The sequence below is a fragment of the Miscanthus floridulus genome, chromosome 16 (assembly GCF_019320115.1).
Source record: "Miscanthus floridulus cultivar M001 chromosome 16, ASM1932011v1, whole genome shotgun sequence".
Classification (NCBI taxonomy): domain Eukaryota; kingdom Viridiplantae; phylum Streptophyta; class Magnoliopsida; order Poales; family Poaceae; genus Miscanthus; species Miscanthus floridulus.
Genome location: NC_089595.1, coordinates 89204779 through 89220708, shown reverse-complemented (window position 1 = coordinate 89220708; position 15930 = coordinate 89204779). Strand labels below are relative to the sequence as shown.

Here is a 15930-nt window from a genome sequence, read left to right as displayed (position 1 = left end):
TTTGAGTTTTTTTTATTTGAAGTCGTTAAGATACTAAAAAAATTAATGGCATATTTAGACCTAAGGGTATTTTTTTACTTTTCACACCTGCAGTTTGACACCGTTAAAGCTCAATCTAACGACAGTGGCATGGAGGACAAAAAAAAAAGTTAGAACAGTGACGCTAAAGTCCGTCGAACTTTTTCAGTGACTCGTAGAGAATTACGATTTTTTTAATGGCTCACAAGAAACTTCCTCATATAAATTTGCCATGGCAATAGACATTGAACATTTTAAGGATTTGGAGTTTTGGAGCAGATCTTTTAGTTTTGGTTCCACAAGCGGGAGCGCTGGCGCCCGGACGGACGGTTCCGTGGACGCAAGCCTAGCATACAACCCGTGTACCGAATGGCCTAGAAATTTCGCTTCCCTTTCTTCCTGTCACGTGCTGCTCCGGTGGATCGCGTTTCTTCCCTGCCGCGCGCGCCGCTCGAGCGCGGCTTCTTCCGCGCCGCGTACGCCGCTCAAGCACGGCTTCTTCCGCGCCGTGCACCGCTCGACAATCATTGCAACAATCGATCCCCAATGTCTCACCTACTGCAACAAATCAAGTTTCCCCCAGAGAATCATTCCTATGCACACCGCCCACCCCCAATCGTTGCAAACGATTCGACGGATTTGTTGCTTCGAGCAGCAGATTACCAGTTCGTCGATTAGATGGAGATCTCGTAGGTACCAATTCCAGGAGCATTCCCATATCTGTTCATGGTGTGGCTGAGGTAAGATCTACGATTTCCAGCTTCTTCCGACCTATGCTTGCAACAGAGTATTATAGAACGTAAAACATCTACTTATGTAGTTTGCAACATGGGGTGTAAATAGGATGATCTCGAATTTATGATGTATTTACTGTGTTCATTTGATCTAGTCCATGATTGTTTGTCTTCATGTTTGTACCAAGGAAACATAGAATTATAGCACGTGAAACATCTACTTATGCAGTTTGCAACATGGGGTATGTGCAGGATGTAAATAGTGCTAGCATGCAACAGCAAACATTTGTTGGACTGCCACAAAATGCCGCAAGCTCGAACAATAACAATTGCAGTCACACAATTATCCATACATCACGTGAAATTGTTGCTGAAGTAAGATCTTTTTACTACATCAAGCATTGTTTTATTAGTTTCCTTTAAGAGGGTGCATATGTGTCATGCTTAAAACTTTTGCAACATTGTTTTGTAGGGCCAAGGTAAAATTGATATCAATCAGAGTGTCTCCAACAATGCCACCGATGTGTAAGGCTATATTGATGTGGATGTGTCATCTGAAGAAGAAGTTTACCATGAAGAAGAAGATGTTGTGTGTTCACAGCCTGTTGTGCCATTTGTGGGATGGAATTTGACAGTGTTGAAGAAGCGAGGAGAGTTACAATGCTTATGCATTCAAAATGGGTTTCAGTATCCGGGTTGCATCATCAAAGAACAATACTGTTACTGAGGCCTTGTTTGGATCAAAGGAATTTCAAAGGAAATTCATAGGAATCCATTCCTTTAGAAAGGTTTCTAGAAATGTTGTTTGGAATGAAGGAAACTTCAACTGTAAAACAAAGGAAAGTTTCCTACCTCCATTCATTTCACGGGAAACAAAACATCCAGTCCAAACCAATGGATTCACGAAGACCGAGACAATAAGAGAAGAGAAACAAAAAATAATGTTACTTCCAGCGTTTTTCCTATGTTATGAATTCCTGCGTTCCAAACACCTCTTCTAGTTATTTCCCATTTTTTTCTTTCCTCTGTTTTACCACTACACACTCACCCCATTCCTGCGTTTTTCCTATTCCCGTCTTTTTTATTCCTGCATTCCAAACAGGCCCTAAGGAGCTTATTAGAAAGGAATTTGAGTGCACACATGCCATAAGGACAGATAGTGAGCAGGAGGACAACACTTTAACTAGCACGGCAACCAATGATGTATCAAAAGCTAAGGCCTCAAAGAGGAAGAGCTTGACCAAAGATGTAGCACAAGCTAAGGCCTCAAAGAAGAAGAGTTCTTCGGCTGTACTGACCACAGCGTCAAAGAAGTGCAGCACTGTCAAGAAATACGATTGCAAGACACATATGGTAGTTGGTCTACGGGATGGTAAATAGAGAGTGGTTGTGACGAAAGTAGAACACACACATCCCTTGGTGAAGCAGATTGGAAGAAGGAAACAACTAAGGTCCCATCGGCGCATTTCGTTTGCAAATTATAAGCTTATGAAGACACTCCACCATAGGAACATTAGCACCATGCAAATCATGGCTGTGCCTTCTTATTTCTATGGTGGGATTGGGAACTTGTCATACAACAGCAAGGATATTTCAAACTTGAGGAGTCACATGAGGAAGGGAGTTCATTTAAGAGATATGGAGTCAACATTGGAGTATTTCCAGAAGCAGTAGTCTGAGAGTCCAACCTTTTTTATGCAGTGAAGATTGATAGTGACAATGTTGTTAAGGGGCTGTTTTGGGTGGATGGAAGGACAACGGAGGTGTACAAGATGAAAGGGGACCATGACGCCTAATAGGGGGGTGAATTAGGCAACTTAAAAATCTAACTCTAAACTATGGCCTCTTTTGCTAACCTTAGCAAAACTTATGCAAAAAGATAAACTATCTAAATGTGCAACTATGGTTTTGCTAGTGTGTTGCTATCTCTACCATAAAAGGAGTTATGCAAACAATATAAATACGGAAGCTAAAGAGTAAGGTAGAGATATGTAAACTCCCATCGATGACTCCGGTATTTTTACCGAGGTATCAAGAAGCACGCAAGCTTCCCCCTAGTCCTCGTTGGAGCCCCTCGCAAGGAATCCCTCGTAAGGACCAAGCTCCTGATCGGGTAACTCCGTGGATAGCCCCGGGCCTTCCTCACGCACAAGTGGGTCTCCGGTGTGCCTTTTGGCAAGCCTTTCCCGGACCGCTCCTCGCCGTCTTCACTATCAAGCTTCCAGCCAAACCACCGTGGGCCTTATTCCCTCTGGTACACGGTGGCGGCCACACCACAAACACGGTTGGTGTGATCTCGCAAGATTACAAGCCCCTCTGATATACAACAATGGTGCGCGTAAGCACCGAGTGGTAAGAGGTATGTAAACCTCACTAAACACTAGGCCTAAACCTAGAGCAAGCGCATAAGCGGTGGTCTAATCAACCTAAGCACTTCATAAAGCACCTACGCTAATCACCTAATGAATCACTAAGCACTATGTAAGTGGAGATCACTAAAATGGTGTATCAACACCCTTGATATGTTTCCTCAGCTCCACACTACTCAAATAGCCGATTAGGATGTCTATTTATAAGCCTAACTGAGAAAGTAGCCATTGAGGACGAAACCCAGCTTTCTACTACTCACCGGACGCTAATCATGTCTTGACCGGACGCGTCTGGTCGTCCCGACCGTTAGAGTGCGCGCGTTGATCGGACTCGGCTCAGACTCTAGGGACTCCATTTTCCTTGTAATAAGACTACTGCACACATGATAAGCTTGAAAAGGTGTTAGTCTCAAGGCATCCAATTTGTAGAGTAACCTCCCCCTAAATTTGTGCACACAAGTATGGAATACTTGTAGGAGACATGCACATTGATTTTGGAATAAAAAATACCACTTAAAATATGACATCACATGAATGTGAGAATTATTTTCGAAAGTAATATTCGGGAGAAATTATCTACAATTTGGACTTTGGCACATATTAGATGAACAATTATAAAACAAGCTATGTGCCGTGCTCCTAAACAATTTAAACCATGTAGGTTTGCTCCAAGGGTTAAGAGTGAAACCGAGCAAGCCTACCATAAGATATACCTAGTGTATGCAAGACAAAATATTTAAGCATACAAATACAAACATAGGCATAAAAAGTAACTAGATGCTAATTAAGATTGCAAGAAATTAAATCTAGTTATCCAACATGAGGAGGGGAATTTGGGTTCATAGTGTTCACTACCCCACTTGGCAATTGACATGATCCAATGTGATGCACCCCATGAAATGCACCCATACTTTGCCAAGTCTCCAAATTCCTCGAAGTCCATCGGACTTCTCACTCCCTTTCGGGATCCAAATTTTCTTGGTGCTCTTCATGTTGAAAATAATCTCCATTGACACCCAAATGCATCTGGCCCCATTGTTGGCTTGCTTGTTCACCTTGATGGCCACCACCTTATCATTTTTCTTCTTCTTCAAGAGATAAGGTGTGGAGGCCTTTTTGTCCACCTTGTTGGTGTAGGTGTTGGAGAGCTTGCTTGTTTGCTTTTTGTTTCTCTCTTTCTTCTTAGCTCCTCCCCCATTCTTCACCTTGCACTCATAGGACTTGCAGCCTTCCTTGTGGCATACGTAGCAAACCACGGTTTGTCCTTCATCAAGCTTCTTCACTTCCTTAACGGTGTTATCTTGATGAAGTTAGGCTTGCTTCGTCTTGCCTTTCACTTGAGTCAAGTCCTTGGTGAGGCGAGCCACTTCTTGCTTGAGTTGCTCATTCTCCTTTGCGACCTCTTGTGTGCATGTTTCTACAACAATTTTCTTAACACAAACTTGGTTGCACAAGGATGAGTCTAAACATAAATTATTACAAGAAGTAGAGGCATCCTTTTTAGGCATGTCAAAAATAGAACCTTCCTTTTTAGGTGCCTCGGTGGGGTAGTACCAACGGCTTCAAGATTAGCAACTTTATTAGTTAGCTCATCACAATATTTGCACATAGTTTCTATTTTAGCAAGCAAACTTTTATAAGCATCTTGTGAGCTAGCTAACTTTTTCTTTATTTTTTCATTTTTCTTTATAAGTTGCTCATCATTGATTGTACAATTATTTGTGTTTGCACTAGTCTCAAGTTGCTCAATTTTAGTAGATAGCTCTAGATTAAGATTGGCAAAAGTTTCATATTGTTCAAGCAAAGTAGCATAAGCTTGTTGTGAGCTATCTAGTTTTTCTTTTAATTTTTCAAGCTTCTTTTGTTGACTAGTGCAAACTTTAGCAAAGTTAAGATTTTCTTACACAATTTCATCATAAGAAGGTAGCTCATCATCACTATCATTGTCACTATCACTAGGGATAGGCTTTTTGTTACCTCATGCCATAAGGCACACACGTGAGGTGCTTGATGATGAGTGCTTGTGCCCTCGCCTCTTGTGATGATCTTCTTCTTCACTTGAAGAATCATCCCATGACCTTATTGATGTGAGGGCTTTGTCCTTGCATGCCTTCTTCTTTGTCTTGGGTGTAGACTTGTTTGGATAAACTTCCACAAAGTGCCCCAACTCGCCGCATCTATAGCATCATTTCTTTCTTTGCTCATTTCTTTGATTGGTGAAGATGAAATCTTGAATTTGGATGGGCACACCCTTGACATTGAGCCTTTGGATCATTTTCTCCACCTTGTTGATAAGTTTGATTGATTCTTCATCAAGTTCAGAGGTGGAGGAGGAAGATTGATCATCATCACTTGAATCATCATCATCATCATCTTCATCTTCTTCTTCACTTGAGGAGCTTGAGCTTGAGCTTGTATCAACTTGCTTGCCCTTCATTTTTTTTCTCACTACATGCGAGAGCTTTGCCTTTGCTTGATGAAGAGGCTTCTTCTTGACCCATCTTGCGTGACATTTCAAATGCCACTATCTTGCCAATGACTATGGCCGGGGTCATGGTGCTCAAGTCCTCCATGTTGTGAAGGATGGTGATGATGCTTGCATATTTCTTTTGTGGTAGCATGGAGATGATCTTCCTGACAATGTTCGCATCATCTAGGTTTGTTAATCCTACTGAATGGAGCTCATTGATAATTAGATTCAATCGAGAATACATATCACGAACAAGCTCATCATCATTCATTTTAAAGGAATCATAATTTTGTTTAGCTAGACAATGTTTTTGCTCACGGACATTAGTTGTGCCGTCATGCTCTTGGAGTTTTAACCAAATTTCATGTGTCATATTTAAAGTGAACACTTGGTTAAACACATCCATGCTAAAAGATTTAAACAAGCAATTTTTAGCTCTAGTATTGAAATGAATTTCTTTTTTTTTCACTCTTTGTGGGATTATCGAGATTCTTAATGGGTTTCATCCCTTCACGAGTGACTCTCCAAACACCCAAATCTATCGCCTCAAGGTGACAAGCCATTCTAGCTTTATAGTAGGGGAAATTAGTGCCGTCAAAGTGCGGAGGCCTAGAGGTATCCATCGCAACCACTCTAAATAGCATCGGCTCAATGGCGGTGAAGCCAAAGGTCTAAATTGAGCCAACCGACTCTGATACCAATTGAAAGGGGACCGTGATGCCTAAGAGGGGGTGGTGAATTAGGTAACTTAAAAATCTAACTCTAAACTATGGCCTCTTTTGCTAACCTTAGCAAAACCTATGCAAAAAGATAAACTATCTAAATGTGCAACTACGTTTTTGCTAGTGTGTTACTATCTCTACCGCAAAAGGAGTTATACAAACAATGTAAATGCGTAAGCTAAAGAGTAAGGTAGAGATATGCAAATGTCCATCGACGACTCTAGTATTTTTACCGAGGTATCAAGAAGAGCGCAAGCTTCCCCCTAGTTCTCGTTGAAGCCCCTCGCAAGGGCCAAGCTCCCGGTCGGGTAACTCCGTGGATAGCCTCGAGCCTTCCCCACATGCAAGTGGGTCTCTGGTGTGCCTTCCAACAAGCCTTTTCCGGACCGCTCCCCATCGTCTTCACTATCAAGCTTCCAGCTGAACCACCATGGGCCTTGTTCCCACCGGTACACGGTGGCGCCCACACCACAAATGCGGTTGGTGTGATCTCACAAGATTACAAGCCCCTCCAATGTACAACAATGGTGTGCGTAAGCATCGCATGGTAAGAGGTATGCAAACCTCACTAAACACTAGGCCTAAACCTAGAGCAAGCGCATAAGCGGTGGTCTAATCAACCTAAGCACTTCGCAAAGCACCTACACTAATCACCTAATGAATCACTAAACACTATGCAAAGTGGAGATCACTAAAATGGTGTATCAACACCCTTGATATGTTTCCTCAACTCCACACTACTCAAATGGCCGGTTGGGGGTCTATTTATAAGCCCCACCGAGAAGTAGCCATTGGGGATGAAACCTAGCTTTCTCCTGCTGACCAGACGTTGATCACATCCTGACCAGACGTGTTCGGTCGTCCCAACCGTTGGAGCACGCATGTTGATCGGACTCGGCTCAGAGTCCAGTCATCATCGACCAGATGCGTTCGGTCACACTGGCGCCACTCTGAAACCTCTCTGGACTCGATCAGATGCTGCACTTCGTGCGTCCAGTCATCTAGTTTGCTACGCTCGGTCACACTGAAAACACTATCATGATGATGAACAGTGTCATCGGTGCGTCCGGTCACTGCTTCGCTCAGCGTTCGGTGACTATCCGGTCATAGCCGCTAATGCCTGCTGTTGCCTGGCACCTGATCGGACGCGTCCGATCACTCATAGGGCCACGTCCAGTCACTTCTGCCGGGCTCATTTCTTTGTGATCTTGCATCCAGCTTGGTTCCAATCTTTATGCTTGGACTTTGCTTGACCTTGTATGTCTTCTATGCATCTTCACATGTCTTTCTTGAGGTGGTGATCATCGGATCATCACATCGCCTTCGTCCAAGTCACATTGTGCATCCTATTGAAATACAAAACAATTACTTGCAAATCCATTAGTCCAATTTGGTTGTGTTGGCCATCAAACACCAAAATCCAAAGTAAATGGGCCTAGGGTCCATTTTCCTTACACAAGACTTTCAAGGATTGTATCTTTTTTGACACAACCTTTTGTGTTAATAGGTACAACATGCCATTTGTGCCCATAGTTGGTGTGAACAACCATATGCAGAGCATATTGCTTGGTTGTGCCTTGCTTCCGGATGAAACAATTGAATCATTTGTCTAGGTATTCCAAACCTTGAAAGAAGCAATGGGTGGGCTTGAACCAAGAAATATAATGACCGACCAAGATAAGGCCATGAAGACTACAATAGCGCTGGTGTTCCCTAATGCTATACATAGATGCTGCAAATTTCATGTAGTGAGCAAGGCTTGTGAGAAACTTGGTTGGCTGATCAACTCTAGTGAAGAATTTGCTAATGAGTTTGATTCTTGCATTAATTATACTAAAACACCAGAAGAATTTGAGCTCATGTGGCATAGCTTGGAGGAGAAGTACAACCTGCATAAGAATGAGGCATTTTAGAACATGTCAGTTGCTAGGACAATATGGGCACCAACATACTTCAGGAAATCATTCTTCCCTTTAACAAGCACTATAGGAAGGTCAGAAAGTATGAATTCACTCTTCAAGAAGCTAGTGCATCCAAAAGATTCAGTGCTATAATTTGTAACACAATATGAGTACATCATGGACATAAGGATTGAGAAAAAGAATCTTGAAGGCTACAAGGTTGAGATTTTAGAACCACCGCTTTGGGGGAGATATGCATTTGAGAAGCAAGCTGCTCACTTCTACACTAGGAGTGTTTTCTTTAGATTCTAGGAGCTGTTACATGACTCAACATCATGCAAGAAGGGGTAGGTCACTATAGAGGGTGAAGGTGTTTCCATAGAGATATTGAAACAAGTGCGCAGATGCAGTCAGCTAACATGGAAAACCTACAACGTTTTAGTCCAAGATAATGCAACAGCATATTCATGCACCTATAATATGTTTGAGCAAGATGGACTTTTATGTCCCCATATTCTAAAAGTATTCACCAGCTACGATGTAGAACAAATTCTAGAGAAATACTTGCTTAGAAGATGATCAGAGGAAGAAACCATAAAGATCAGTGAAAACCTCTTGTCACCTAAAACTTGTTTTGGTGTTCCTACAACCAACAAGCTCAGATATAATGCACTATGTAGAAAAATAAGTGGGCTAGCAGCAGATGCTTGTTTTGCTCCTGACAAGTATAAAATTACTTCACAAGGGATAGACAAGGTTTGAAAAGATGTTAAGGCAGCCAGAAGTGTAGCAAGTATGGAAGTAGATGAATGCCAAGAACAAAGGACGGTCAACACAACCATGGTGAACAACCTTCCTGCCAATGATCCAAAAGGAAGGCCAAAGGATAAAGTGGAAAGGAAGAAGAGCATTATGCAACAAGTGAGGGAGAAATCTATAAAGAAGAGTAAATCAAAGAAGAAGAAGGAAAGTAAGAAACCTCCCCCATGCTCCTATTGCCATGAAGACAGGCATAGCGTCCAAACATGCAAATACATGCAAACAGCACAAGAGATACTGAAAGCAATAAAAGAAACAGAGTTGAAGCTTTAGTTTGGGTTCTTGTTCATAATTAGGTCATAGCACTAGATCATTTTTAATTTAATTTATAGCATTTTACAATACAATTAATTGCTGCTCTTGCAAGTGGTGTTCTCAAATGTGATGTATCAAAGTTTGAGTGGATGTACCCTAAAGACTAGCCGTAGCAAAAGACAACTACATGTGGTGAAGTATGGCAAAAAGCACATTGATGTTTTGTTATGACATTTTCTGAGACTGTAATTGTAACACCCTCGATGTTACACCGTAAATCATTTACTAAAACATGTCATGAGCATCATGTTTATGTGTTAATGCATGTAATAGAGTGTGTAGATCAATTTCTGTAACTTGAAACAATTGATAGAAATGCAAAATGAAAGTTGATTCGATAGTCACGTTATATCACTTAGGGTTTAAAACCAATTTTTATTAAGCAAAAATGCTATAGAACATGTATGTGATATTTAAATAAAGTTTGAAGTACAAACTATGTAGATGACAATGAAATACTTGCTGTTAAAAAATAATATTGCTAAGTAATATTTCTATTAGCCTAGAAATGTAATTTGAAATAAGACTCAGCTCAAAAACTTAGGAAAATTTTAAGTATGTTAACAGCTAAACATTGCCGTGTTTAGCAAATTATTGCAAGAGATTGGGTTAAGGAGTGATGAGGTGTTATAGCTCGATTTAGTAGTCTCATATGCCATCTTGAGCATGGTAAAGATGGTTTAGGTCCTAAAGTAATCGTTTGGTCGTGTTGAACGTTTTAAAATTCATGCGTGTCACTGTCTCGGGTTGGTTGGCGCCGGGTGCGCGGTCATCGTGCAGCTTTCTCATGCCATGCACATGGCCATGTCCCACGGTCAACCATGCCGCCGCACTTGGCCGGTCAAGCCGCCTGGGCTTGGCTGAGGCCGGCCACAGCGAGCCGCTGACCTCATGCCCAGCTGCTCTGCCTCACGCTACCGTCTTGGGTACCACCGCGGCCACGCTACGCTGCCGTCGCGTCCACACTGTCGGCACTACTTGCGTCATGACGCTACCACTGCCATAGCATCGTTGTCACATCCGCATTGATCCGCTGCACCTCTGCGCTGTTACCGGCCCTGTGCATGTCACCTCTGCCGTGTGCACATGGGCGAGCCACCATTGTCATGCTATTTATGGCACTACGGCACGCGGGCCACGCTGGTCGGTCATGGGCGCGTGTTGTCCATAGTGCTAGATCGTGGGTCTCTTGGTCCCACCGCTCGTGTCCCGCCAAGGCGTGGATGAGCCTAGCCCACCTGTCGCATCGTCTCTCTCTTTCCCTCTTTCTCCCTCTGTTTTTGCCACCGTCGCGTCACGTCATGGTGAAGCCAGTGAGCGAGCACCTCTCATCAATTCCCTGTGCTCGTGTCTCTGCCTTCACACCCCCTCTCTAGCCGACCCACCCCGCCATGACTCGCGTCACACTGAGCTCTAATTTTGGACCTTTGCCCGCCGCCATGCCATTAAGGCCCTGTCACCGCCCGTGTCATGGCCAGCCTCCACAACTTCACCCCACGCCAATTCCTCTGCACCACTAGTTTGCCTTGGCTCCCTCTTCATCGTGCGCATGCTAGTTGCAGCTCTAGTGCCACCTCCTTACCGCTAACATGGCTGTGCCTTTGCGGTCCGTCGTTCACCTTGCAGCGCGCACGTGGCCAGCCTCGCTTGGGTTGTCTTCAGCTGAGCCGGCTTCTCGGTAAGATCACTGGTGAGTTGTCGTTGCTCACCCACTACCCTACTACCTTGTTGTTGCTGTGGCTCACTAGAATGCTGTCGCCTTTGCCGCAGGGTGCCCGCCATCATGGAGAGGTCCTTCTACGATGTCCCAGCTCATGCAACCGCCGCCCATCATCTCGTGTCAAACCTTAGGTGAGCGTTGACCTCGTAGATAGGTCAGCGTGGGTCCTATGTGTCCGGCGCAAGCGCTAGTGCCACCGCTCAATGTGCCGGAGCATGCGGGGAAGGCCAGGGGTCTTGCCGTTGTAAAGAGGAGAAAGTTATGAGGGTTTCGTTGCAAAGTCACTGTTTGTAGAAATAGTAACGTGGACTGTGGGTTGTTTTGCTCATAGTCTAGGGGCATTTTTGCTAATATGCCAGCGTGCGTAGGATTCCCCCTCCGTGGGCCACCTCGCATGGGTCGTGCATGTGGGCCATCACGCGCGCGCGCGTTGCGTCGCGTGTGGGCCGCGCTGGGCTCATCGCCTTTTCTTTTTAAGCGAATTAGTTAAATGGTTTTCTAATTACATTTCTGAATTGATCTTTGGTAAATCATATAAAATCATGTAGGTGTCCAAAAAATTATGAAACAAATTTTGTTAGGTTTCTAAAATTATGCTCTATCTGTTAGTGTATTTAGTTCATATATATACTTGTTGATACAAGGAGCTATTAAATCATTTGAGAGTGCCTAATATTATTAGGTTAAATATTGTAGGAATTTTTATGGCAAAATGGTGATATCTTTAGCTTTGAAAATTTTGTAGTAGGTTCATGGTATTATTATGTGCTCACTATAATTTTTGTAGCTTTAGAATAGACTTAGCATAAGGGTAGTTAAATGCTCTTTGTTTCAAATATACATTAAATCATTAGTAGAAATAGAGACATATCCTTCATTTGTAAAGCTAGGTGTTTGTTAGTTGAACCCAACACTTTACTTGATGAAGATGATAGTTAGCTTAGTATCTTAGTCATTAGAGTTAGCTTAGTAGCATGGTATATGTATTGTTATTTTAAGAGTTGTTGTCGTAATACTAAGTGTTGTATCATCATCGGATGTATGTAAAGAACGAGTTGGCGGAGATCGTGACCATCAGAGATCACAAGTCTGAGGAGGCGATCGAGGAGTACAAGGAGGAGATCCTCATGCAGGAGGAGGTCCTAGAGCCGCCACTGACTAACTGAGCTGACACCGCGCCTACCCATGGCAAGCCTCGGTGCATAACCCTTATTTTGAATAATCACTATATATATATATATATGACGTGCATTTACGTTACATGCTTATTGTTGAAACCATATGCATAGATACCTACCTATGAGTCCTACTAGCTTAGGTCGAGTAGCTGCTATGCTTAGGTTTTTCAGTAGCATGAGTAACCTGCCATTACTCACAATAGGTGATTTTATTATCACTCTCATGATAAAATGGTGAAAGAAAATGGAGACCAGGCAGGGATATGGTATGGGTATTAGTGGGTGTAAGAGGTTGTGTCCCGCGGCCAACAGGACATAGCTTGGTTACACTATTTTCCCTATCTGTGTCGGTTAAGGACCGGTCGTTGCATCGGATTCTAGTCAGGTCATAGACTTATTACCCTGAGCACATACTTGTTTATGGAAGAAGGGAAGGCTCGTTGCATCTTGTCGTGGGTTCTGGCTCTTTCTAGACCGACTGATTGAAGGTGGGAATGGTGGAGGTCTAAGCACCACACTGAGTCTAGGACTCAGGTGTGGGGGCTTGGAGTCCAAGTTTGGACAGGGACCTAGACCCCTCGATAGGAGAGTGGTGGGTTGGTCCTGCTTGTGCCTGGGGTACAAGCGGGGCATGTGTTTCAAGGTACCTAGCTGGGCTACATTGATTCATGAATCGCCATGTAATACGGTATGACTTATCTATGATCTAGCACCGTAGTAAGAACTGGAAGATAAAATGTGGTGAAATAGATCTAATTGCTCAACTCTTGCTTGAAAGTAATACCGATGCTTACATAGAATGGTTAGATAATAAACTAATCATGACTGCTATTAAGAAATATACATAAGGTTTTACTACTAGTAAGGCTTTTCGCAAAAAGGAAACCCAACAAACCATAAAGCTTATCATATCCTTTGGAGTCAGGAAATTATTCCCACTAGTCAGGTAAGTCATGCGAGTACATTGTGTACTTAGGGTTTATTTACCCCTATTGTAGGTGTAGCTTGAGGAGTAGCTATTGTGTGGAGGATTCTTCTGGAGGGCATAGACGTATCCTCGTATCTTATCATTAGAAGTTTATTTCCATTCCGCTGTTTAAATTCCGCACTCTGAACTTGGTATTGTAATAATGTATTTCTGAGAACTCTTGTTGTATGAAATGGACTAACTATTATAAACTCGTTCTCATTATTAGATCCTAGAGAAAAAACATATATAGATAGCTACTGCAACACATGAGGTGGTGCTAATGAAACAGATTAGCAAAATTATTACAATGGGACTATAAAAGAATATAAGACAAAAAGGGGAAAAAGGATGTGCCAAACAAAGAAGCCATATTTGAACACATAGAATGAGATGGATGAAACAATCAGAGTGTTTACCAATAGGCATAGGGCTTCTAGATCTTTCTCCATAGATATCTTCGAACTCTGGTTCATCAGGTTTGAATAGGTCAAATGAAGGAATATCGTGTACATATGAAGGGACTGATGGCTTGCAAGGAATTGGACCACTTTTACTCTCCTCTGGTCGGATTGGTGGAGGGGAAGCAATTGGTCCTTTTGTACTCTCCTCTGGTGGGATTGGTGGAGAGGAAGGAACTAGACCTTTTGTGCTCTCCTCTGGTGGGCCTGGTGGAGGGGAAGGAATTGGACCTTTTGTATTCTCCTCTGGTTAGATTGGTGGAGAGGAAGGAGTTGGTTCATTTGTTCTATCCTCTGGAGGGATTGGTGCACTAGAAGTACTTACATGTCATGTACTCTCTAGTGGGCTAGATGGTTTTTTGGGTGACTCAGCAGGTGAAGCTGTTGGATCTGGTGGAGGATGCACATTGGTGTTGTCATTGAAAGGTTTCTTCAGCTGGCTCATCTTACTTGCCAAATCAGCAACATCATTCAGATGTTTGTTCAGATGGATCAACTTAGAAGCCAACTTAGCACCATGCTTTGCCATGATCACATTTCCTTGCTCTTTCATTGCTTGCACAAGCTCATCAAAATCTTTCTCCACTAAAGAATTATGTTGAGCCAATAGAACTTGGTATTCTTCAGGAAGGGACTACAATAAAATAATATATGCAATGTCAAACATAGGAAATTGCAAACATATATATACATATATATTTGCACAAATATAAAATAGGGTCACTGACACATGTAGCAAATGACACAGCAACATATGAAGTAGAGTAAATGAAACATGGGAAAAATTACACTGCAACATATGAACGCACATTGTGCAACATGTATGGAAATTATGAGATGGTTTTGACAAAATCACCTCAATGGCAACCGCAGGAGTATCAACTAGATGGTGGCTGGAAGTGCCTAGGCAATCCAGCTAGTCCTTAAGACTTGGCTGCACGGGCTCTTCTTCTTCTTTAGGCATTGGCGGTGGGGGTGGCCCCATGGCCTCTTCTTTAGGATTTGGCGGTGGAGGTGGAATGTAACCAGTCATGGGCACCGGGGTAGGGTAGAGGCTGGTCTTTTGGAACTAACAATGAATGATGATATATTATGTCAAGAAATAATGTAATGACTAAAGATGAATGAAGATAAAAAACATAAAACTCATAGGTTGCCGCCCATATGTATTAAGCTGCAGCCTACTCCTATCAACACTTTCAATGAATTTAAAGTCGTTGTTGGTGACATGGCAAATGCGTGGGATAGAATAATTGATCTTGTGAGGTATGTCAAGGTGGTCCATGTACGCAATCTACATACTACAAAAAAAACATGAAGGCCCGACATTTAGGAAATCGGGGCTGCAGTATATGAAAACACATGTAATGAAACATGTATAGATAGCTACTACAACACATGAGGTAGTAGCAACAAAATAGTAGAAAATTAGGGTTGAAGTATATGGTAGCACATGTACTAAAACATACATAGATAGCTACTGCAACACATGAGATAGTAGCAATGAAACTGAAGTATATGGAAACATATGTACTGACCCAAATATAGATAGCTATTGCAACACATGAGGTAGTACCAATGAAATAGTAGAAAATCATGGCTAAAGTATATGGAAACTTATGTACTGAAATATATATATAGATAGTTACTACAACACATGAGGTGGTACCAATGAAACAGATTAGCAAAGTTATTGCAATGGGACTACAGAAAAGAATATAAGACAAAAGGAAAAAATGAACATACTGCCAAAATAGCAAGGCAGGAGCCAAGGTAGGGGCTTGTGGTAGCACCTTTAACTTCAGGATCATGGGTCTAGTACTTTTGGACTTGATTCCTCAACTCATCAAGGATGTGCCTAGCTCAGTCAAATGATTTGATTTTAGAGACATCCTGTAAGTTGTACAAGTACCGTGGGGTGGTTGCATTATCTATTCCGGGGTAGAGTATAGACCCAAAGGAAAACAACATGAATGCCCTCATAAAAGAGTCTTTGTCCTTAGGTTTAGTCAACACCTCCATGCACTTGGGCCACTTCCCTTTGAATCCATCCATAAAAGGCTCCTGAATCTTCTGGAATGCTTCATATTGATTGACAGTGGAAGTAAGCTTAATAGGCTCTTCTCCACTAGGCACACCAAGAATGTTGCAAACAAGCTGCTTGTCAAATACAATGACTTTATGTTTGAGCCTAAACTCTCTCAAATCAACATCAATGTGCTTCATGATCCATGCAACAAGCTTCATAGGGATGGA

General features: G+C 42.5%; 1 pseudogene; it reads left to right on the top strand.

Annotated features, from left to right (window-relative positions):
* Nucleotides 1–1373: 1373 nt before the first annotated feature.
* On the top strand, nt 1374–9306 carry LOC136510992 (protein FAR1-RELATED SEQUENCE 5-like; annotated as a pseudogene).
* The last annotated feature ends 6624 nt before the right edge of the window (nt 9307–15930 follow it).